Consider the following 25,749-nt stretch of genomic DNA (forward strand, 5'->3'; position numbering starts at 1 on the left):
CACAACACTGATCAAGCTAGGCAGGAAAAAATTCACTGGCATGAAAACTATGAGAGAAGTGGTCGTGCAAAGTTGTGCTTAGTCTCTATCTTAAGAGCAGGTAAGAGGAAACTTTGAGAAATGGTCATAGGTGCAGTTATGAGTAAAATCACAATGCAAATCGTCAAGATACAATCTGAAAAGTCATGTGTAGCTGCAATAATGTAGGTTACATGATCAGGCCTACCTTATATATTACAGGTAACAGCTGTGTCTGGGTGGGTTTTCTGGACATCAGCAATATTCATGTGACTGTATCCCTTGTTTTTAATATATTCATGTAGGTAGGCTTCATCATTTTATCTGAGAACTTTGCAGTCACTAACATTATCTCTGTATCTGTGAGAGAGGGACAAACTATATTTCCCTTATTATGAACAGAGAACTGAGGCAAAGGACAACTAAAGACAGTGTTTCTGACACTTGAGTCCATGTGTCTACAATAGTCATCTGCATGCAAACGAGATGCCTAACTCCCTTTGTATACAACGATCAGAAACAAGCACATCTAAGCAAATTTATCAAACCTATCTTTAACAGTAGGCTGAACTGAATCACCTCTCAAGACACCCATTTCTTCCCACTGGTTGTCTAACCAAAGTGCTCACACAAATGCAACAGACACCTAGAGTTAGGTGAGGTGAATCTACGCAGATGACTCCCCAAAATCTGAGGAGAGCTGAAGGTGGAAACCCTGGATGGAGACCCACCTCCTGCACTATCCACCTGAGCACTTTCTCAAAAGTTAAAGTATATCATATAGCCCATCTGCTACAGGTTATCCTTTATCACATTTTAAAACAAATTCAAATATTGTTATACTCCTGTTCACACAATGAATGTTTGCTCCAACTTAAGATACTTTTCAGAGGGCCTGACCTTCAGGAAGAGAGTCAGCCAACTTAACAAGAATGGCCATGTGTGCAGTCATAAAATGATGGACACTATACCAAGTGAGGATTAACAGAATTAGACCCAGGTATCTCTACATTTGATAAAAATGGAGATATATGTAATATAATCCAAAAATAAGCTAGGTGAAGAACATTCCTCATAACAGAAAGCAACAAAGCAAATGTTAAGTTACTGTACCTAAATGTGGGACAGCTGTCCTGCATGGTCTTGCCTGCAGTCTTGGTTTGTGAATGTGTACCCAAAATCCCTGTGACTGAAGGACAGACCTCTATAATTTCCTTTGGAAGGCACACAAAGCACACAGGCTCAGAGCCTAGCTGATACCTCCTCTGGCCTAGGGAACCAGAAAAACAAGGCATGCAGAGGACACAGGTCACTTCCCCACCTTGCTGGGACACTATTCAGGTGCATCTCCTGGGGCCAGGACTGTGATGCATTTATCCCACACTGTAGATAGAGCCGCCAGAACAGCCTTCCACTTGAAGTTAAGCTGCCTTATCAAAGCTACACTCTATGTTGAAAAAAAGGAGATATCACAACTAATCTGTTAAATTTATCTCAGGAGACACACAAAAGTTGTGGCACTCCACGGTTTTGGTGATTTTTCAAAACAATGCAGTAAAGATATACATCTTTTCATCTGATTAAGGAGAAAAAGCAGCTGTAAACTGTACTCTACTGATTTAATGCCCTGACAACACCTAAAACTGATTCATCTTCCAGATAACATTGCTTTAATTAGACATGTGAGAAAATATCTAAGGTGACAGTCCACTTTTGATCAGTTACTTCTGTAAATACATCAGCATTTAAAACACATTAGTATTTGAATACCCCTAGCTGACTTGTGAGAATGGCAGAAGTAACTTCCTGTGAAAACTTAGTCTTTCAACTTCCAAAAAGAAGCAAAATCACAGTAGAAAACAATGTCCTAATCTGAAAGAACTGCAGAACAAATTTGTTTAGGAATCAGGAAGGCTGAGTCAGTAGCAGTGGTGTGCAAGGAAACAAAGATGATTTCACTTAGGCAGGTGATGAAAAGGTCACTACTGGGTGTATCCTAACCATTTATGTTAAGGTTTTACTACAGATACAACAAATTAGTCATTTGAAAACTTTCAGAATCTGCAGGTGAGTGGAAAAAATAGGAGTAACAGGATTTTCTTTTTTAGGTGATGTAAGGTCTAGAGTTGGAGGCACTGTAGTAGCAACGATGCAATCGCTGCACCAAAGAGAATATCAGCGTTGGCTGTTTGAAGTGGATGCCCTGCTCGGTCTAACAAAGATGCGACTTTTGCTAAAACTTGGCCTTGCCTGGGCATTTGAGTAAGTACAACTAAAACACTGAAACTTCTTTGTTACGCTTTTTTTGACATATTATAAATGTTAGGGATAGGAAACACGATAAATATTTTCTAATTGAAGATTGATGTGACTTGTCTCATTTGATCAGCATAACGTTCTTGGGAAAAAAAAAGAAACAAAACTACAGCACTGTTGTCTACTGAACAGTTAAAAAAAAATCTGAAATACAACCATTCCTAGGAAGTATGGCAGAAATAATTACCTTGGGACCCCAAAGTCTTCAGAATCATTGAATCCTAAAAAGACATGAAGACACAGTCTTTGTTGTAAGCAGTTTTATTTTACGTAAGTGAAGTTGCATTTTTCATTTGTTAGGAGAGAAAAGCAAAGAGAAGACTCAGAGGTGAACACAGGACACTGGGTTCTTTGCTAATTTCCAAGACTGAAGAGAATTAAAATGACTAAAGTAGCATAGTAGCAAATTGCTATGCTATACTGTATTGAAGAGAAGAAGGAAGAAAAAAAGGAAAAGAAAAAGGAAAAGGAAAAGAAAAAGAAAAAGAAAAAGAAAAGAAAAGAAAAAGAAAAAGAAAAAGAAAGAAAAAGAAAAAAGAAAAAGAAAACAAAAAAGAAAAAGAAAAAAGGAAAAAAAGAAAAAAAAAGGAAAACAAATTTAAAAAAAATTATCGTCTTGATGTTATTTCCTGAAGGGGATCTGAATATAAAATTCAGCCAAGAAAGAAGAGATACAGTAGTGAACTAAAAGGCTAGGCATTTGTATGACACCTGATAATCAGTTTTATGAGTCTAAGAGGAGGAACTATATGAAATACCACTATGGACATGAGGAATCCTGAATACATTCTTAATCCTTAATTTCAAGGACCTCAGGAGATCATTGAGTTCAACTTTCTCCTCAATGCAGGTCAGACCAGGTTGCTAAGGGCTTTGTCCAGTCATATCTTGAAATACATTGAAGGATGGAGACTGCTCAACAACTGCCCAGAGATGGGCACCCTGTTCCTCTGCCGGACCTGGTCCCCCCTGGTTCTCAGAGGCGGGATTTTTATCCTTACATCTGGTTTGAAATTCTCCTGTTTCAACTTACGTCCATAGTCTCTTGTCCTCCCACCTGCACCACAGTGAAAAGCCTGGCTCCGTCTTTTCACAAACTGCCTTGAGGTACCAGAGGCTGTTGTGAGGCCCCCTCCCACAAAGCCATCTCATCTCCAGGCTGAAACAGCTCTGGTCTTTTAGCTTCTCCTCAACTGGGCCGGTGTTCCAGCCCCTGACCATCTTGGTCGGCCTCCACTGAACTTCCTCCAGTTTATCCATGTCTTTCCTGGAAGAAAGAAGGGGGGGGGGGGGGGGGCAGATGGAGCAGTGAGGGGGCAAAACTTGATGCACCATTTTAGATGCCGTCTAACAAGTCCTGAGTAAAAGGGAATAATCACCTCCCTTGATCCTGCTAATTACAGCCCAGGATGCTGTTGGTCCTCTGCTCCTGGGACACACTGCTGGCTCATGCTCTGCTCGCTGTCTACCAAGACCCCTTGGTTCTTCTCAGCACAGCTTCTCTCCAGACAGTCCCCTAATTCTCCCCCCAATACAGGATTGTTCCCCAGTTGTCCCCCAGTTTCTCAATTCTCAATTGAATTTTTATTCTCTAATAATCACACTACCTGTCTAGCCTCCCCTGGCTAAATTCCTATGGCATTCCCTGTTTTTTAGATGTATACATAAATTAAGTTACCATGATGGATTTGGTTTGAAAAGATTGACTTAGCTGTCTCAAACAGTTTTAATTAAAATACTGCCATATCTGTTCACTTAGCCAGAATAAGAAGTCAGCCAGTCGCTTCCACCAGTATTTCTGGACACATTTTGTAGAACCAGCAGAACTCATCTACACCTCCTGCTATCTGTCATTCATCTGACAGTGAATTGCATTTCTGCTTCCATCTGCACGAGGAGGGGAGTTAAAAGCTGCCATTACACCTGGAATTAAGGAGCACTAATGGCTTGCCAGCCACGTTCAAGGCACGAGAATGTAGATCTTACAGAAGGAGACGAAAAGGAGTTGGTTTGCCCATCTCAGGGAAGTAAAAAGTGAGAGGGAGTTTATTCTACAAATAAATCATGCACAGTAAACATCATAGGGGGAAAAAAATATTTAGACAATAAAACAATGCTGCCATAAGAACAAAGGCATAAATTTGAGGCTGGCAAGTGGAAAGCTTCTAAACATGGCAGGGTTACAGCACTGTAACAAACCTCCATTTAGGTAGTAGAGGCGAGGAACCTAACTGGTTTTAAGACATGGAGAGAAATTTATGAAAGGTATTATATAGGTTGGTGACATCAGCCAAGTTGATGACTCAGGAGATCTCATCTAGTCTTATGTTGCTGAACATTTGCATCATGAATACTTTTTTTAAAAGTGATCAGTGAACAATATCAAGTGTGTTATTCTAATTATGAATTAAACAAATATAAATGACAGAAAGTTAACCTTAGTGTGATAAGCAATTAACAGAATTATGCTGTGACTGCAGCTGATACATAATTAACAACTGCTGCAAATGATGTTATCCATCTAATTTGCCCAGATTGGAGTAGCATTATTCTTAGCCATGTTTAGCAAGTTCTGCAGTAATGTGCACTTGAGTGAAGTGCTCTTTACTAACGTGTTCAAATTCACAAAGCTGTTATTAGAATTGCAAATAAGATATACACCAGCATCATTTCCTCTGCCCATCATTTTCTCTTCTTTGGAACTATCCTTGACAGAAAATCAAATTGTAACAAGTCCAAAGGATGCTTGCACAAATTGAGCAAAAGTGGCGTTATATAATTAAACAGGGAAAATGTGCAAAAAATCATCCTGATGAACCAAGTGGGACTGAATTCAAAACACGTGAGGTGCTGCTGAGTAGGAAGGAACAAGAATCATGGAGTTCACTGGGGGACAGAGGGAAACGTTCACGGTAGAATTCACTTAAGAAAGTGGAAAGGGGAAAAATATTTTTTGAAGTGTTGTATATTTAAGGCCCAGAACTGAAGAATATCTGATCATTCAAAGGCTGATGAAATCAGTAGAAAAAATCACCACCTCTCAAGGACTGCGTCTTCAAGGTCAAGACATGTTGGAGTTGCAAAAGTCTGATTAAAGCATACCAATTAAAAAAAGGAAGAAGAAATTAGTGGTTCACAGGTCTTCTGTTCATCTTTCCCAGAAGGATATTGGAAAATCTGGACAACTGAGAAAGTAATAAGATATGATGAGGGAGCAATTGCCTGACAAGGAGCACACACAGCCTTGGGTGAACAACATAATGATATCATTTAGCAAAAATCTTTGGGGTGTGCATACCTTCCACCAATCTACCACCAGTTTCTCTGATTTCATAGGTATTTATGTGGCTTTCAGGAGCACGTCATCTTTCCAACAGCTGCGTCTCCAAACGGTCATCATTTTCTGAGAGAGTGGCATGTCGAAATAGGACAGCTAATGACCTAGTCTCTAGCAAGCAAGGAGGTTAGTGAAGCATGCAGCAAAACTTTACTCACATTCAAAAAAGAAAACAACAGAGTACAGAAGCTTCAGTTCTCCATATACAGATGAGGGAAGGCTGATTTCCTAGGCTGGTTCCACCCTCACCTCTAGGTAATACCTGCAGCCAATAAGAGTAAAATAAATGCTAAGCTACCTGCAATGCAAACCAACTATGCTCCTAAAGAAAATTCTTATTTGAATTATAAAGGTTGAGAATACAGTGCTTTCACTCAAGGTACAAAGGCATTTCTGAAGATTAAAGAAACTTCAAGAAAATGCTTAAGTCATCAGACAATGTTGATGCCAGATTTTCTTCCACTTGTAGAATAAAAAAGCATAGAATTTATACAATGTCTTGAAATACTATCTGGAAGGATTATGTATAGGGAATAAGAGACAAAATGGTTTTTAAGACTGCGGAACTGTTGACATAGAAGCGTATGAATAAAAGATTCCCTGCTCTTTGGATGACTCTAATGTTTAGGTACTGGATAAACTACATAGTAAAACCAGATTTGTAGTAGAAAAGCCTGAAAGAAAAATAAGTTTAATTTGACCATGTGGAGAGGGTTTCAAGAAGGATGAAGGCATGAAGGAAACAAAGAGACATTTTGTAGTAACCTTGAGAACTACTTTACAACTTTTGGAGCCTCACTGACTTTTCTTGGGTGAACTGCACTTTTAAATGCTAAGCTTTAGCTGAGCAGTCACTATCTTTTTTTTTTATTTATGTATATTTATGTCAATGCTACCTATTAATTCTATACATTCTTATATATGTGCAGGCTGTACATTTATAAGCAATTCTTAAATACAAACAAAATATACACTGGCCACTCATAAAATTCTGAAAGACATTTTTTTTTTCTGCATCCCAAATGTAACTCCATGCTATTAAGATCCAAATAAGAGCACGTCATTTTTAGGTTTTCCTATTAAAAAAAAAAAAAAAAATCCACTGGCTTCAGCTTAGACAACATTCTTTGCTTTGCTTTTTACTTTACTAGAAAGCTTATGGGTCATACATAGTTCCTTCCCTTGGAAGAAAATGACAACACAGAAAATCACTTCTAGACACCAGGGATGAAACTAGCTCCCCTTATTTAGATACAACAGGACTTTAGTCAAGAACAGAGATTCTTACAGTCTAAATTGTAGGTCTGCTGAGGCACTACATTCTTTATTGATCTTATAAACTGCAGTGCATGCAAAATAGAAAGCAGTAAAATTATTAGCCCATCAGTACTTTCTGTCCTCAGAAGCAATACTGCTACACCAGTATACCAGATCGATCCTGGCAATATCAGAAATAAGAGTGTTTTATTTAATAGTTAAATATATATAAAATTAATTATTCTCTGCATATTTTCACACATAGACCCTGGATCAGAAACATACTGTTTGGCTAACTGTGGAGGAAAAAAGCACTACTTGTAATGACACAGCCTCTCCCACTGGGGCCACTATAAAGGCACATAGAAATCATCAGGTGTACTAAAGTGAGGATGAAGGCTACAAACAGATCTGTTCTTTAAGTCCCTCGGTGCCTCTCTCCCTACCCTCGCTTATCTATGCAAGGTAAATTAGTCTCTCCATCATCCATGATGAGGAAAAGCTGGAATCTCTATGGGAAGCACACACTTTTTTATATACCTCTTTTAGTTCTACATTTTCAGAACTCCCTTACACATCTAATCCTATAGCCATTAGTAAGGCAATAAAATGACATAAAATGAGCAAAGAGTAATAAAGCAATCATATCCCAGCATGTTTATTTAGTCGTGGTCCTTAATGACGGAGACCTTTGTACCCACTGATACCTGGAGCTGCTACTAATTCTCCTCTGTCTCAAATCCCTGGTTATCATTACTCACAGACTTATGCCCAATGTTTTAAAGCCTGCTTTACACAAACCGTGTAAAAAAAAAAAAAACCCTCACAGAAAGAAAGATTAGTTTGGGGGGGGGGAATGGGAAAAAGCTTTGCAAATTCAGCCCAAATCCATTTGCTTTTAGAGCAATACTGAAAGAGTTGAGTTAGGGGAGGCAGAATGGTGGAAGAAGTGGACATCAAGTCTGCCTTACCAGATGGGTACCAGCTGCACTTCTGCTGCCCATACTCTGACCTGGCTGGATGTGAGTTAGGTGCAATGCAAAATTTGCATAGGTGCACTGAGGTTGTGTTAAAATGTGTTAATGTGTGCCTTAGCCTTTGAGTGTACTGTCCAAATTAGGTACATTAAATGGGTGAAACATCAAACAGAGCTTGGTGGCTGTTGTTATTAGACTGTAGACATATCCTTAGTGGTAAGAAAGGTATTTAAAATCTAACTACGTACTGGTGAATCTGATGGCAAATCAAACTTTCCTCTCCTCAAAATACTTGAAAAGCAGTCAAATTTAAGCTATACTAACTATAGTATATTGTGATTATTTTCACAACCATTTCTATGTCGATCTAAAATCCATTCCTTTAAAATACCACATATTTTCAATTTAAAGAGCTATAGTTATCTATTGAGTATTTAAGCAGAGTTTCCTCTGTCTTTACTTCACCATTTATATTATTTTCTAAGAAGCTTTAAGGAACATAATTCCCATAAGGGGACACTCTGATAATCTATACTGACTTCTGAGTAACACAGAAAAGTGCAATTTGATCCAGTGATTCCTAATGAGGACCAAGAACATGTGGTTGTCCTTCAGAAGAATCCATTTTGATTTTAAAATGGCCAATAACAATCTACCAAAAAAGTCTAGGGACAAATCACAGCCCAGTGATTGGTCACAGTCACAATTACAGTCACAGCCAAAATACAGTAACTTACTTCCAGTTTGGATATTTCTAGTTTCACCTTTTGGCCATCCCTGGTTGTTTGTTTGGGTTTTTTTCTATTCGTGAAAAATAATCCATTTTATTTTTTTAGGGTTGCCTCTTTATGTCTTGTAAAATGTCTGCAGAGTCACTTTACTTTCACCTCACCCATGTGCCACGTATGTTCCAGTCTTTCCTTCCCAACGTTTTTCTCTCTTCCTTCCCTGTCCCACTTGCTCATTTTCAGTCAATCTCTTCTCTCTTTGATTTTGTCATTTTGTTTAATTAATTCCCTACACGTAAAAATCACTTCAAAATAATTATATATATATATATCATGAAGCCAACATGTCTTTAGACTACTATTGAAATTTGAGAAATTCTTTCATGGAACCATTTTTCAGAATCAAAAAATCATAGTATTTCTGAACCTGGAAGAGGCCGCTGTTGGATTTCTTATTACATTGTACTAAAATGTTAGCAGATTCTACTTTTTCTTCTTTAAAACCTTCATAACAGATGTTCATAAAATGCTTGTGAGTGCAGTTATCCATTTCTTGTGATAATTTGAACAGGACTGGTCTTTGAATCCCTTCCTTTTGAGTCTGAAAAAAAGATCTGGAATTTTCTTTTAAATAATTTGGGGGGTTTTAAACTGCATTTCCCCTGCTGTATGATACACCTGTTGCATTGCTTGTTCTTCTCTTGCTCTCTCTGTCTTCTCTAGACTTTTCCAGAGATATTCCCTCTTTTGGTTAGCCTTTTGTCAGAGACATTGTTTTTACTACATATTTCAGCAGTGGTTTGTTCCTCTAGTGTGAGCTCTGCGAACATGTCCTCTTTCAAATTGGGACAAGCTGCACAAATGTGGAAGTCCAGCCATAAACTAGCAACTGCTCAGAACAAATAAATTATGTGACCCAGATAACACATGATATGTTGCATTAATATTGTAAGCAAAACATACAACAGGTTGTTTGCACAAGCAAGTGCAAGCAATATATAGAAAACACATATAGCTTGGCAACGTTCTTCAAATAGCATGCTCTAAATAGAAAAGTTGGTCAAAAACTACTCTGAGGAAAAAATTCCCCCTTTCATTTGAATTTTCAAGTGTCCAAACAGTATGCTATTGTGCAAAAAATGGCTTGCTGAAATAAAAACACAATAAAAAAGAGCTATGTGTTGAATTATTTCATTGAGCTAGGATCCAAAGTAAAGCACTGTGATAAATCACCTAATTTTGCTTAAAAGCAGGGGAGAACAAAACATGGACAGATAGAGGAAAATAAAGAAGAAAACAATGGGAGAAAACCAAAACAAAACAGTGCCCCTTTCAGGATGACTGAATTTTGTTTAATCCATATTTTACTCTCTGCTACATAATTTTACACTCTTGACAAAGTGTCAGGCAATTGGAAGAGGGCTGGAAAAACATATGCAGCTTTTTGTCAACTTTATGCCTCCCTAAATTTAGAAGACTCTTCTGAATAAAGAAACTAAAAATAAATCAGGAAACAGTGTCAATAATGGGGTCTGAATTATCCAGCAATAAAAAAACTGAAACCATTCTTAATATATTTAAATAGAACTTTCATAACATAAATAGTGGCAATGAGACTTGACTGGCAATGGAAAAAAAGTGATTTGTAGCTGACTTACACAGACGACCTTTTAAAAAAAATTACACTGCCTATATATACTGTGGCTTGTTTACTTACATGTTTAAACTATTGTAATAACTCATAGTTAAAATGTGGTCAACATGTACTTTACCTAATCTTAATAGCAAAAGTTGGCACTGAAGTCTTGGATAAGCAAATATATTCACATTAATATTTGCAATTTTAGTTTCCAGAATGAAAATCAATGCCAATTTACCTGGATACTGTAAATAAATTAACAACATATACAGAAAAATTAATGTCTATAGATTTATATTACAATTCTATTTTCATCACACATATATAGTGCGTTTTTGTGTATATAGAGAGATAGAAAGAGAAGGTTATGCAGTTTGGCTTAGAGATAATTTTATGATAGAGTTGTTTAAATGCAATACAATTATCTTTAAGGAAATGTGCTGATAAGTTAAAAAGTTAAAAAATATGCATTTAAATAAATATAACAGATTTAAGTCTGGATTTTCTAAGAAGAAAACTTCCAGAATTCTGTAAATATTCACCATACTAATTCTTTGGTCATTAGAGTAACATCATCAGACAGATCTGACAAGAATGATAACTACTAGGCTAAGTCAAAAATTTGGTTAATATATACAAATTTTCTGAAAAAGCATCCACAAAATAAAGGCAGTGAAAAATAAAAAAAAGAGGGAGCAGGCTGGTTCTCAAAATCAAGAAAGTCTTAGTTAATCCAAATATGAAAAAATATTAATCAAAGTTTAAAAAAAGTCCTTTAAAACTTTAGCAAATTAAAAATTTTTCTAACTAGCTCTAACAATAGTTAGATGCAACACTGAACCCAGGTTCATATCTACATCCATTTCTGCCAATTCTTTACCTCTTCTCTACGAAATAACGTATTAGGTCCAGAGTTGCAGCACAGTGCAGTCCACCTGCCCAGCCAGCCAACAAGATTAATCTTTTTTCTCTTTGGGAACTTGTGCCCAGTGAGGAGAAGAATGATCAACCAGCTTTTTTACAACCTCTGGATGAGATTAATCATGTCTCACCTTACACGTCACTCAAATCCCTGAAATTTTTCATTCTGTTACCCTTTCATGTCAGTCCTCTTGTTCCTTATCCTTTTCAATCTTATTAGGCTTTTATTTTCCTATGTTAATGAAGACAGACTTTTACCACTCACTCTGACAAGTTCATCGGTGAAACCATTGCTCATCAGAGGTATGTAAAAGCAAATGGTATTAATTCTACCAGAAGTGTTAGTAGACTGGTGCTTTATCAAGCCACTGTTCTTGATTTTCCAGCATATCTGCATTAAGCTAAACAAATATGATCACACAATAAACTTCCAATATTTAACTGAATGTAGTCATAAAGTATACCACCCAGTAACCAAATCCACACACAAAACGTGCAAATTATTACAAAGCAGCACTACATCTGAAACAATAGCAACATGCACTATCTCCTAGATGGTACTAAGGGACAAAGGACACGAGCCCTTTCAGTCTTAAAAAAAGGTGTATCATTCAGGATACTTCCTTCAAACAAGCTTGTGAGGAAAGCTATCTAAAACTCTTATAAAACCATAGAATTAGAAAAGACAAACTTGAGTCTAGAAATAGAAGTGTATCTAGAAACAGAAGCTCACATGAGTCTGAGGATGATCTTCAGGTGATGGCTTGATGGCAAGTCTGATAAAAGATAATCAAATTTTAGTCAGACCAAGAAAATAAATTTTGCATTTGTTTTATGCCATAAAAGGGAAACTCTGCAATTGTTTTATGCCACAAAAATGTTTATTAATGTGTTTATAGGCTGCCATTGATTTTAGTTGAAACAGTCCGCTAATTATTGGAAGACTTGGTATAGAAAACATTGTGCAAAGCAGGAAATTAAATAAATAAAATGATGAGATGAGATGAGATGAGATGAGATTAGATGAGATGAGATGAGACAGATGAGATGAGAATGAGATGAGATGAGACGAGATGATGAGACAAAACAAACAGAAACAAGAAGAAACAGTGAGATATACCAGCCTACCGATGTTCTTTTCATAGAGAACGTGCTGTCCCCACCAGTTCTAAACACTGAAGGTGGTGAGCAAAGAGATCGTAGACCTGCTTACAACTCATCTTCTCAACAAAACATCAATGGAGAAACTGAAATGAGAAGCACACACAAACCAGCAGAAGGTCAAGTAGCACCATAAAAAGGAGCTGCAGATTTTTCAAAAGTATTCAGACACCTTAAGATGCAAATACACACTGTAAGAGAACCCCTGGCTCTTGATAATGACTGGCCTCATTCTGTCGGGAACCAGCACACTGAAAAGCATGACTCTCAACTGAAAAAGAGGGAAGGACAGGATCGCTGGCATTCAGAAGAGGCTGAATAAGAGCAGGTATCTTGTACAGCGACTTCTCCAAACCAAAGAGGATTCCCTCTTACACACACACACCCCACACACCCCCACCCACCCCCCACCCCCCACAGTATTCACTGTACCATTCTCAACGGGAAAGAGAACCAGCAACCACAACTATTTATGATGGTTTTGATCACCCTGTTCCTTTTTGCTGGCAGACAAGATGATGACTTTACAGACACTGCGTAGGATAGGTAGACTGTATTTCACTAGACGTCTACATGCACCTTTTGATGCATGAAACCCTTTGAAAATCTGACCCCAGCCCTAAGTATTCCCTAGAGAAGTGTGATGATAAGAGTTTGTATTTGCTAGACCTTTTTTTTTGTCTTGAGCTCATCAGTTGGCAATTAACTGTAAATGATTAAGGCAATCATAAATGCTAGCAGGCAATTCTTAGAGCTCAGTTCCAGGTGAAAATGAAATCTGTTTTACGAAACAAAGTCTTAGAAAGTACAAACATCAACTGAATAACCTGAAAATGCCTTTTTTGTAGTAGACATATCCTGAAACAAAAGCCCAAGTTTGGTTTTCTGTTTTTTTTCTTCTGCATGGTTATGAATTTCATGGGCACTGTATGCAGCTAACAAGCCTAAAATAAATACATGATAAATTTTAATTTAAATGCCTCTAAATTAACTGAAATCACTGAAATAATTTTAAATATTTGCAATTATTAACTAAAGCCATTTTTCCCCCAAATTGGTTTCCATGTATCTGAACTGCATGTGATTGTACTATCAGCCACATTCTGCTATACTAAGACAACACAGCCAGTAGCAATTGAGAAAACACATTATACATAGCACTTAGTTCACCATGAAATTCTAGATGAGTTAATGATAGATAATGGCCTATAATTCATGTGTGACTTATTTTAGCAAATCTCTCTGATACAGCAATTCAAGCGCACTGCATCAAGGCTGCACTAAGTATAATCAAATGGGCTTGCAGAAAAATCAGCAGAAATTACAAAACACTTAATAGAAGAGAAAGTGACATGCTTAGAAGGCCCATGAACTCAGTGTTGTTCGACTGTTTTAACACATCTGTTTTATTAGGATTTCCAGTGCAGAGTTTGTGGAGAAAAGAACTAAAGTGTCAGTGCTCATTACTACCCTCCTCCTTACCCAAAGCTATTGAAATAGTTACAAAAACCTGTCCAGTATCACTGTGATGGCTACCATCTTGACTGACACTAAAATGATGTGTAAAGGCTATCTTTGCAAGCTCTCTTTCAACTTTCTAAGTGCGTTACCAGGTCTACATCCAATACCTAAGATGTGGATGCACACTAGATGTACCCTGTGGCAGTAGGTCTGCAGCAACAACAAGCTTTGCAACCTCATGAATGAACCGCTTTCAAGAAGCCCTGATGAATATACTGAACAACAGAAGTACCAGGAGTATCTCTTTATCTGGACAAGTCTATGTGTGACTTCGTTAGCAATTTCCTTTCATTATGAAAGCTAACCTTAAACCTAATCCTAGCCCTACCCTTTTTTTTCTATCTATTAAACAATCATTAATCCAGGAAAAATCCTTCCATCTTAACCCGTGATAGCTTTGTTTCTTTACGTGCCTTTTTGAGGAAATTTGCCAACAGCTTTTTGGAAAATCAACTATACTGTGACAATGTCTAAAATCACAACCAGAAAGCACTTCAAAGCTCCTGAGCCTGACATACCCCAGCTTTGCTACATATTGTATTGGGATGAGGTCTGGAAGGGCACCAGCCCCCTTCCTTCCTTCTCGCTAGCCTTGTTGGCAGGAGAGGAGCTATGGCATTTGCTTGCTCTCTCAAGACAGAACAATCAGAGACCAGGACACAGGGAGCACACACCAAGCGGTCCACTGAGGCACATTTATGTCAATAACATATCCTTTTCCCTGTATCTAGTGACTCCTTGACAGAACTGCAAGCTTATGCAGTATGCACTCCCGCTGCAAAAATTCTCCTTATTAGAGATTTAAACTTTTTTTTTTTTTTTTTTTTTGCATCAAGCTCACACTGTACTTCCGCAGATTTCATCTGCAGTCCTTTTTAGGGGAAAAAAAAAAAAAAATTTAAAAAATTGAAAATTGCATGGCATTTACCATTTTCCATGACATTCTGGTCCTTTGATACAGGGGTACAGGGTGACATAACAGACACAGACTAGTGAGACAGATTAGTAAATATGAATCATTCTGTAACAAGATAATAGAAATAATAATACCTTCAAATACCTTCCTACTTGTGAACAGCATGAAAGTAACGCCTGTTTTACCAGTACTATGTGCAAGAAACTAATGTGGAAAAGTTGAACAGGTGAGACAGAAGACATTTAAGGTAGAGCAAGAAGAATTCTGATTCCCCATCTGCTGCTCTGCAGATAGCTCCCACACCACCACGGGAAACCACCTCACTGCTGGTCACCCCAAATGCAGCCCAGCCACCTCGAGCTCTAGATGGCAACTCTCTCTCTGCAGCCACTGCCAAACAGACCAGTGATAATGGACTCACCTAAAACCAAAAAATCCACTCTGTGATCAAAAAGCCATTGAAGTTCACACATAGTAGATGCTGGAGCACAGTCAGTAGAAACGTGGCTGATCATTAAAAAATGTCTGCATTCGTTTGTGGTGGAAGGTCTATTTTTTATATGGTGCATATTATTTAATCTTTGTGGTTTGGGGTGGTTTGGGAAATACTAAACCAAAGTGAAGTAAAAATACACATGCAAAAACCCAAACAGATACTAGAGAACTTGAAACACCTTTTGCTATGAAAAATATAAAAATTCAGGAAACACAATCAGGCAGAAAAGATACTGGAATAAGATTTGTCTTAAGAGATCTGGCAAAACTAGCCTATTTCCACAATAAAATATAGCCTGAAGCATAAACTTTACCATTATTTAGTTTTCTCAACTATCTTTATTCACCTAATAGCAACACAAATCTGTGTAACTCTGTAGATACAGAGATCTCTTGTGTAATCATATTGCCTAAGTATAAGCTTTTAATTAATAAACAGCAGACATAATAATTATCTAAAGCTGAATTATTGGTTTTACTTGATATTACCTGTCCATTCTCTTCAACAAAAATAAATAGGAACAAGATAAATGCCTTTGCCCTTCTGCTACTGTTCAGTAGAAAAGTAAAGATTCAGGGCTTTTCAGACTCACTTTTTACAAATTACATGGAGTTTGATATAATGTAGTTAGTTCACACATATAAAGATGGGCCCTCTACAGAAATGTCAGCTTTGGTAGCAATGGCTACTTCTCAATAGGAAAAACGTACTTCATCTAGATAAAGAGACTAAACCAGCTCAAACTACCTTATTAGCAACAGCTCCCCTAAGAAATCAAAATCTAACACCAACACACCATTTATTCCAAGACTAGACATTATTTTCACCAAAAGAAAATTATCTGTAAGAGTATGTGTAACAGTGCCCTCTGGTGAGTATGTGCCCAAGCGATACACTTTGATTATACAGGTAAAGAGCGAGATTTTTGTGGCAGGGCTGATAAGTAATTTGGATAATTTTGCAAACTGAATTATGGTATCACTTTTCAAAATCAGCAATGAAGAAGTTAGGTGTTTTGAGATTATAATTACTTCATGCAATTGGTTTATGCTCATTTTTTTAAACGCAGACTTGCATGAAGAAAGAGACAGTAGCCTTGACTAGGTGAAGATTTATGAGTGCTATAGACAGCATAGCTACTTTTATGGCTGAGAATGTAATAGATCCTAAGCAAACACTGATAAGTCCTGTATTCTTCTGAGAAGTATCCACCCACCAAGTGTCCTGACATTGGAAAGCCCCACAGTTTTGATAAGAATAAAGACAAGCTAACTGTAGAAAACAACTTCATTTCTTAGGTCAGTTGAAAACGTTCATCAAATGTTTTGCCGGCAAGGGCTGCATCTTCCTTCATTACTGGACAATGACCAATGCATTTTCAATCCTATTGAAATGTGTAAATCCTACTGAAATACGTAAAATATATATATACACACACCCCATAAAATACATGTCTATATATGTATACATGTATGTTTATATATGTACACATATAAAATTAAGTTAGGATATTGGAGAGACTTGTTATTGAACCGAGGAGTAAAGTTCTACTTTCAAAAGGTTTAATTGTCAAACACAACAGAAGGTACTTCATAAAAAAAATGGTTGATATGAAGTCGTGGTGGTGGTTGAGGCCTGAAAATACCATTCTGGGCTAGTTTATTACTTGCTATCTGGGGTGAAACCAAGAGTAGCTTTACCAGGAATGGCATGCTCCTTCATCAGTACCTCCCAGTGATCACATCTGCTCTCTCTCTGAAAGTACCATGGCCGTTACTTCTAGCCTCTGCAGTGCAACCTGAACTGCAGCAGTGCTCTCGTAAGGGCAGGAAGACTTAGGGAAGTCACCAGAGCTGTTTGTATCTATGATGTTTGTACTGCATAAGAATGAGAAAGTGAACTTAATGAAAATATTACCCTAGTCATCTATCTGACAATCATTCTTCTCACTCATATTAAATATGCCTCATCACCGTCTTGCTCTAACTGTGGTGACTAATTAACTTCATGGTTTTTAAGGAAGGAACCTGGCAGTCCCACTCAGTTGTTTAACAAATAACCAGCTGTCCCCAGAGGACTCAAAGGAGTCACTTCCAGCCAAGTTCCTTTGGGCCGGGTATAAACATCAAACAAAAACTCACCTCAGCAGGTGGCAGCAAGAAGTGCAGGGGGAGGACTGGTAAAATGTCATCAGCAAATAAAAAATCTGACTTTTACATTATTTTGCAATGTTTGGTCAATTTATTATAGAGACTGTGATGGCTACATTGGACATTGTAGGTCTTGATTATACTGTATGGCTCGTCAAATTTATGCATTAGCCTCCTCTAATACATTTACTTAACACCTCCAAACATCCAGCTATCAGCTTTCCCAAAACAGAGGCACTGGTACTTTCAAAGGAGGACAAGCTAATTAATTTTACACAAAAAAAAAGTGTGGTATGTTGTAAACAACAACAACAACAAATTAAAATACTTTCTAAAAGCTAAAAGTTCTCCCTCCTTTGCAAATTGTCACCCTGGCAAACATGTGGATCGAGTAAACTTTTTCAAAATCTAACCCAGTTTTGCCAGAAAACTCCACATGTGGAAAATGAAGCCAATTTGATTTATTTTGGCAAATAAAGAAGGGAAGGGGCTGTGAAAGTCAGGTCTGCAGTAGAAATATTAACTTTCCTGATAATACTTTAGCAAGCACTAAAGATCCTAGAACAAAGGCTACCTTTTTATTATGGCAGCAAACGGCATTCAGCCTCATGAGGCCAACAAGCATCACTGCAATATATGAAAAACATAGTAATGGTTCAGATCAGTTTGGGGTCTGCTCTGAACCTCAGATGTAGGGTAAGTTAGAAGTCAGCAAATTAAATTACTGGCTTTTAAACTTTCCCATCATGTATTTTTTTATAGCTCCATATATACTTCTAAATTAAGGCAGCTGTCAGCATAAGACTTTATCCAGCAGCAAAACAGAAGAGTGAAACTATAGTGTAAGATGTCACCATTTCCTTATGCGAGAGAAGTAAGAGCTCGGTACAGTCACATTATGTTAAGCATTCCCCACTGGTGAAGTAATTGGTAGCTGGAAGTGCTAAGATGAGAATGTGATTATTTTGTGCCAGATTGATAATTTTGGTAGAGTGAAAAAAAATTACCCAGGGTAGTTGTAACAATACTACATGGGAATCTAGTGGAAGTAACACAGAAATTTAAAAGCAAACAAACAAATATGAAAAAGCACATTCCAGCAGAAAACCTTAGCAAATTGACAAAACCTGACAAATTTGTTACAGTCCTCGTAAGTTCAAAGTCAATGAGATTTGAACTGCAATGGACATTATTTTCAGGTACTAAAAGCAAGAACATAAAAAAGTCGGAAACACTGTCCTGCTTGGGGGTTCAGCCCAGGCTTGTTCTGCTTGCTACAAAGTTCCACATTCCCCAGAGCACAGGCACTCCCTTGTGTGCCACCGAGGCTGCTGCCGGCCGCTTCCTCACGGAGCCTTTGTAAAAAAAGAGTTAAAGGAAGCTTTACTGAAATTAACTGCTTATTAATCAAAGGCAAAATAATTCTCTCTCTTCCAGCCACATGAGAGCGGAGGGGACAGTTATTTGGAAACTGGAGAGCCCTGGCAGCACTCCTGGCTTTTTTAGGTCAAAACCGTGCGTCTCTGTCAGTGCTGCAGCATGATTGCATCAAGCTGACTTTATTCTTCTGTTCACAAAGGGGTACTTCACATGTCTTAGATCAGTCACAACTTGCCCTAGTGATTCTAAAGGAAAAAGGAAGAAAAATAAATATACTATTATTCTAGATTAGAAAAAAAAAAACCACAAACCAACTGGCAGAACACACATTTGAGTACTACTGATTTTCCTGTGCATTCCAATATCTCAAGGTGCTCTGACAGCAATGTTGTGTAGTAAATAAAGTAAAAAGAAATCCACTCTAATCAAATCTATTTATTATTCCTTTACCTGTGTTACATTGACAAAAAATGGAGTCTGGTTTGCTTTCTTTGGGCTGTGGGATCACACCATTACAGATCCTTCAACACAAAGTTAGAAGAAAAAGTGGGACGAATGGTTTTTTTTTGTTTTTATCAAGTTTTTATAGTGTCTAGGTTTTCCATCTCAACTGTTCTTGTTCAAACTAAATCTAGTTCAAGAAAAAAATCCCTACCTCATTTCCCTGAGAACCTAGTTATTTTATCTACCTCAACAACCAAGCTACTCTACCTTGTCATTTCAATTTTCACATATTTTCTCTTTGTGTATTAGGTCTATGATTCAATGAAATCTCATCTCTTCAGCCCACTGCCATAAACTACTGTCCGGAACAAAGCTCTCTCTCAAATTCAATCTCAAACAAAATGAAAAAGAGAAAATCACAAATGAGAAAGTGGACCACAACCAATCCTATGGGTCCCATTCTCACAAGGTCTGCAAGTTATTTTGCTTCATCAAATAAACCTGAACTATGGGAAGGTGCTATCACCTCTCTCGTTGCCAAATGAGAAAGTGTTAATAAAAACAAGACCTCCTTCCAGGGACACTGGAGTGTCAATGTTAATCACTGATTTGGCTGAAATACACTTCTTGATCTTAAAAGTGATTTCCAGATGAAATACAAACACCTGAAATTTTATTGTTTAAATAAATGGGGATGCAGACTGTCACACATCTGGTGGAATTACTATTGCTAAACTATGATTACTATAAATAGTGATTATTTACTGTAATGGCAACACCTAGAAATCCTTTGTGCGCATCTGAGTGTTTTCTCAGACATTTAACAGCCCTAGAAACCAGGAAGGCAAGAAAAATCTTTACGTTTATGTTGTCTATACCTCTGCACCAAGCACTGAGCTGCAGAGGATCTCACAGTTGAAAGGCCTTTTAGATAGGGACGAATTTATTTTTGTTTCAAAATTTAGGACATTTATTGCACTTTCTTATACTGCCTGTTAAAAGCTTTGTAATTTCTGTCTTCAACTCTATGCATGTGTTTTTGCTCCTGTTCATATGCCTTTAATAGCTTTGCATAGAGCCCCACCTGCTAAAGCCTCCCCAGGAAAGCTGTAATAGCTGTAACTCATAGGACTGGACTATGAAGCTTTTCCTTCAAACGAAAATCTGGAAAACACGAAAAATAAAGCACTTATGTAGCAAACATTTATAAATGCTGGAATTGAGCCACTATATGTGAACCAGCGAGTTAAAAGGACTGAGCAAAGAATCAATTAAGGTTCTCTACAGTTAGAAAATACTTTGTCATATAATGGTGCCTGTAAGTAATTTTTGCAATCAAGAACAAGCAATTGTCTGTACCCATACTGTGCCTTTGTTGAGGTACAAGCTAGGCAAGCCCATAAAATTGCTTCAGTGGAACTGCATGCAAAGGGACTTAGCACTGAATTAAAAAATTAGTTTCACACAATGAAAGTGTGTTTTAATGAAAATGATGGAATTCATTTTTCCTTCTATCACAGTGATTTTTAAATTGGTGTAACTCAATTAATTGAAGTTCGGTCAGCAGAGAAATCAGCAACAGAGTGTGCAGAATTGGTGCGAATATTCCCACATGCCACATGACAGCAGCAACGTACTAATAATAGCACATTGATGCTGATGTTCCTAGAGTCTCCGTGACTATTAAAACAGTTTCATTTTGTTGAAAAGCTGTACTTAGAATTCTTTATTTAGCTGCAAATAGGAAATGTTATTAATAAAGCTATTTTTTACTTCTTCAGATGAGCTTTCAAAAAGTTAGGTTGCAGTGAAAAATCGCTAGCATTTCTCCGTGACTTTTCAGGGTAGTACCTCTTTCTTATCAGGTTTACCCTGATGTGATTCCGTAAGTGTGCATATGGTACAGAATGAGACATTAATGAACTTGACAAGCTGCAGTATATTAAAAGTAGGTCTCTAACGCGCATATGTATATGCACCTTGTAATACATACACATTTCTCTAATTCCTTCAACTTTCCCATTGCCCTATTGTAACATAAATCTCTTGGTACTACTTTATCTGGAAAACGCTTGTTTTTCATGTCTCAACATTTTGTTTTCTTCTAGGGAGAGAATCCTTCCTTTGTGGACTCCTGCAAGGCTCAGTTCTGAGCGCCCTGTTCTGTTCTCTCCCAGGTCATCACCTTACTACTTCCTCAGCATTGAACCTGAGGTCATCAGTCACCTATAATCTTAACCACCACACCAGCTTCAGTGATCCTTATTTGTAAACACTTTAACACCTGTTAACATACCTCCTTCTCCTTTGTCCCTGCTGTTCAAGTAAGTTCTAGGCTTCCTCTTGGCTTACAACACCAAAGCCCAAGATGTGCCCAAACAAAGCATCTCTTTCATTATTTACACCTTCTCTCTGCTCTTTCTCAACTGCTTCCATATTTCATAATTTCAGCATCAATCTGGTTCTTCTCCTCCTGCATCTCATCTGCTTGCAACTGCCTGCTGATTCCTGAAACATTCTTTGTATATAAAAATTTCCTTGGCACACAGCCGGACTGTGCTTTTTTCCCAAAAAACCTGTGAGGGCAACAGCTTACTCAGAATCCCAGATCTAGCAATGGAAAGTTTTGCAGACTTCGTCCCTTTTCAAAAATACCTCTACCTAGAAGTCCAGTCCTGTTCAGTAGCTGCTATGACTGCTGTCTGAACTGTGATCTTCCTAGCCATAGCAACCCCAGGTGCTGGAGGCCAGTCACTTCATTTCATCCCTTCCAAACATGAGGTGGGAGAGCAGAGCCTTTGGAAATATGCCCTACACACATCTTCACCAAATTCCTCATCTTGACTTTCATCTGTTTTCAATTTAGCTACATCTCTTTCTGCCCTAAAGCTAAGCTCCCCAGTCCTACAGATGTACAGACTGTAATCCGTCCTCTAACACACAGAATGATGCTCCTGCTCCTCGCCCAAGAGTAAGTTACAAAAAAAGAATAATTTTCCTCCAACATTGACACCCTCCCTCTCCAAAAAATTTGCTTGGAAGAAATCTACAGCAATGCAAGAAGAATGTGGTATGCCACATTTTTTCATGCTGCAACTGCCCACCAACCAGCTACATTTAATACACAGCCAGCTGTTCTCCTTGTGTCTGTAGCAAAAGCTGGTGGGCTACTCAAAGACAAACAAAACAAACAACAAAAAAAAGCCAAACAAACTCCCAAACACACACACACAAAACCCAGGCATATATGATCAGCCTTTGTACAGAAAAAAACACCTTTGCACACTATTCTTATTTATTAATACTAATGTCTATAGATAACTTGCACACACTTATCTTGATTCAGCTAGGGCAAGGCAATTCTCATGGAATTGGACAGCTATACTAAAAATGGGAGAAAGTATATACAATGGGAAAAGTCAAGTTTTACCTTCATATAGGTTAAACAATTTACAATTTTGCTTAAATAAAAATGTGCATAGTTGTTCTTCTTTAGAGACACACATAGAAAGTTTGAAATGAGCTCTTTGGACATAGGTATCAACACAGAACAGGCATCAAAGCTCGATCAACAGGCATCAAGAAATTGCTCAGGGGATTTAAAATGTGTGGGATTCTTTCCTTCATTACAACCAACTCTGTTTCTTAACATAGCTTACTAAACCTTATTTTTTTTATTTAAGTAACAGTCTACAATAAGATTCTTAGATGTGGGACATCATTCCAAGGTGTTCTAAGTGAAGTTCCTAGAAACTGAAAAATGTGTTGGTCAAGACCTAGACTAGTCAACCATTTATTCCAATTTTATTTTAAATTTCATGTCTTCATTTTAAATATTATTTTAAGGATCTATTTCAAAAAACAAACCATTGAAATATTTATTGCTTTTGGCTTTATTTTGGTGGAGATTATTCTTAAAAAAATAAATTTAAATAAGCAAAGAGTTTGCTTAATTTAAAATTCCTGAACACTGACTGTATGTTGGAAATAATTATAAATATATATAAAAATATATATAAATATATATAAAGTATATATACTTTATAAAAAGTAAGAATTGTTTAATAAAGCAGCTGTTAAAGGCTTTGGTTTTTATTACAACTATGTCTAGTATAGCTGCATCTGCTTTGATATTGCTGCACATTTTACTACATGAAAAAGTAGGTGTCACTGTACTTATAAGCATAGCAAATCTTATTTCTTCACACATTCATTATATATGACATTCAATATTTTTCTAACTCAAATAATGCCTATCTTCAGTTTTTTCTGTAGGTCATCATCAACCCCATCCCATTTATTTCATTTGGCGTAATTCCCAGAGGGTTACTGCAAGGAATTTCAAAGATTCAGTATCATTAAAGGCTGCCAACTATGCATAAAAGTAAGTGACCCTTTCTCACACTATAATCTGCTCAAAGAACTTCCAAAACACTCGCTGGAAGTTTTATCTAAAAGTCAACAATATTCTTCTATGTCGTATGGTGTCTTTCAGGAACGTAATACCTTTTGCTTTAAATGTTGACTGTGCTTAAGTATAGGGCCTGTCTTTAAAACAATTTCTATATTTATTCCAATTGACCATCCACCTTCTAATGGGTGATTGCACAGAATCTTTAGGAACGCTTTTGATCTGGTACATTTAGTTTCCATGAAAGCAATGTGGCAGATGAAAGAAAGAAGAAGGGAAGCAGTGGCATCATACTACCTACAGCACACTGTGTATCCTCGCTAAGTGTCTAACGGACCGCAGTTTGAGAACCACTGCTCTGTTCAACTATAAACACAGGTATTTATGGACTAGCAGATATATTTAGTGTCATAAACATCCCCTTTGGCTGGAAAAAATTAAATTACATACACTGTTTAATATTAGGTGGCTGGTTTGTTTTCTTTTTCTTTTATTCTTTCTTAAATTACAAGGCTAATGAGGGATACAAAATGATTCTAAATGAATTTAGGAAAGGATGTAAGGCTTGCTTTATGGGAAGGTTATTGATTTTCAACAGGAATCTAACTATGTCACATACTAATAACAGCATTAAATGTTTTGTATCAGGGCAAGAAAGGCAAGCAACTTGCAGACTTGTATAATTCACAGATATAGAAAATATATATACATCCAAATGCTGTATCTAAACCTTGAGATACACTAGAAGTAGCTCCCAGTGTTCCCAGCAAGAAGATACCCTTGTATGTTCACAATCTCCTCTTACAGTTCTAATATAACTACACCGACTCTAGGGTCAGGGTCATCTCAAATATAGCCAACATTGGGTCCGACCCAAAATGGGTTAGAATTTTGAATTCAATGGTATTAGGATCAGGACACAGAGAAAGAGGCAAAGATGAGGATGTTTGTGTTCTTTGGCACACCAAATCCAAACTGTATATGGAAAGCATCTCAGCTGAAAGAAAGGGATTCCTGCAAACAGCAGCCACTAGCAAGCCACGGATTTTTCTTCATATCTGAAAAAATGTATCTTGACTTATCAAGGATTACAGGACATGTTGAATTCTTTATCTAGCTGTCCCGGTTTCGGGTGGTGCTTAGCCACTGACTGGGGTTAAACCACAACACTAGCTAAGAGCATTGGAGCACCTTTAATTTTCCAGGATCACAAGCTGCACTTGTGGTGGGCAGATGTATCCTTTGTGGAGAAGTGCACCACACAACCCATTTTCAATATTTCTAAATCATTAGTGGGTTGATGCCAGGGCTCCCCAAAGTTTCTGCTTCCAGTTGTACTGGTCTGAGGTAGAACAGATCTCTTAAAGTGAAAAATAGAAATCTATTACTTTGACCACTTAAAATTACCAGGCAAGGCAGACAAAGAAGCTGTTTTCATAGTGACTTCCTAGAGCACACTGTCTTTCTGGGTTTGATAATATGTTTAGTTCTAAACAGCAGCTTCCCTACAACTATTTAACTACGTTGCTTTGCCCAACCAATGAAATACTTCTGTACCAGCAGAGTTTTTCCTTCATGACCTTCCCTATACAGCTGAGGTTTAACAAGCACCTTGTTGGCTTGAACTGCTCTACAATACTGCTTTTCATCCTCTTATGGAAAGCAAGAGCTCTGCCTTACAAATTCAAGGCTACTAGATGCAAAAGGAGACCATAAAGGGTTAAAAAGTTTGCTGCAATCTCATAGATATGTTCTTCAGGCCATTCGAAGCTGTGCTCATTTTCTACCTGCCAAGGTTTTTGCAATTCATACATGTATCTTAATTTCAGAATGCTCATTTTCGCTCTCCGGTACCATAGAAACTTGGGAATGATCATTGGGAGTGTTTTTCATTTTCTACCCTCTTTCAGCTTCAAATACATCTTGGGACATAACATACTTGTCCTATTGGATTAAAATAAGATAAAAACTCCACTATTAATCTCTGTACTAACAAAATTCATGGTAAAATTTCTGTTAAAATTTCAATCCCTTTCTCAGCCAGAGCCTGCAAACTGCTTAACATTTTCTTGCCCTT

The sequence above is a fragment of the Gymnogyps californianus genome, chromosome 2, assembly GCF_018139145.2.
Source record: "Gymnogyps californianus isolate 813 chromosome 2, ASM1813914v2, whole genome shotgun sequence".
Taxonomy (NCBI): domain Eukaryota; kingdom Metazoa; phylum Chordata; class Aves; order Accipitriformes; family Cathartidae; genus Gymnogyps; species Gymnogyps californianus.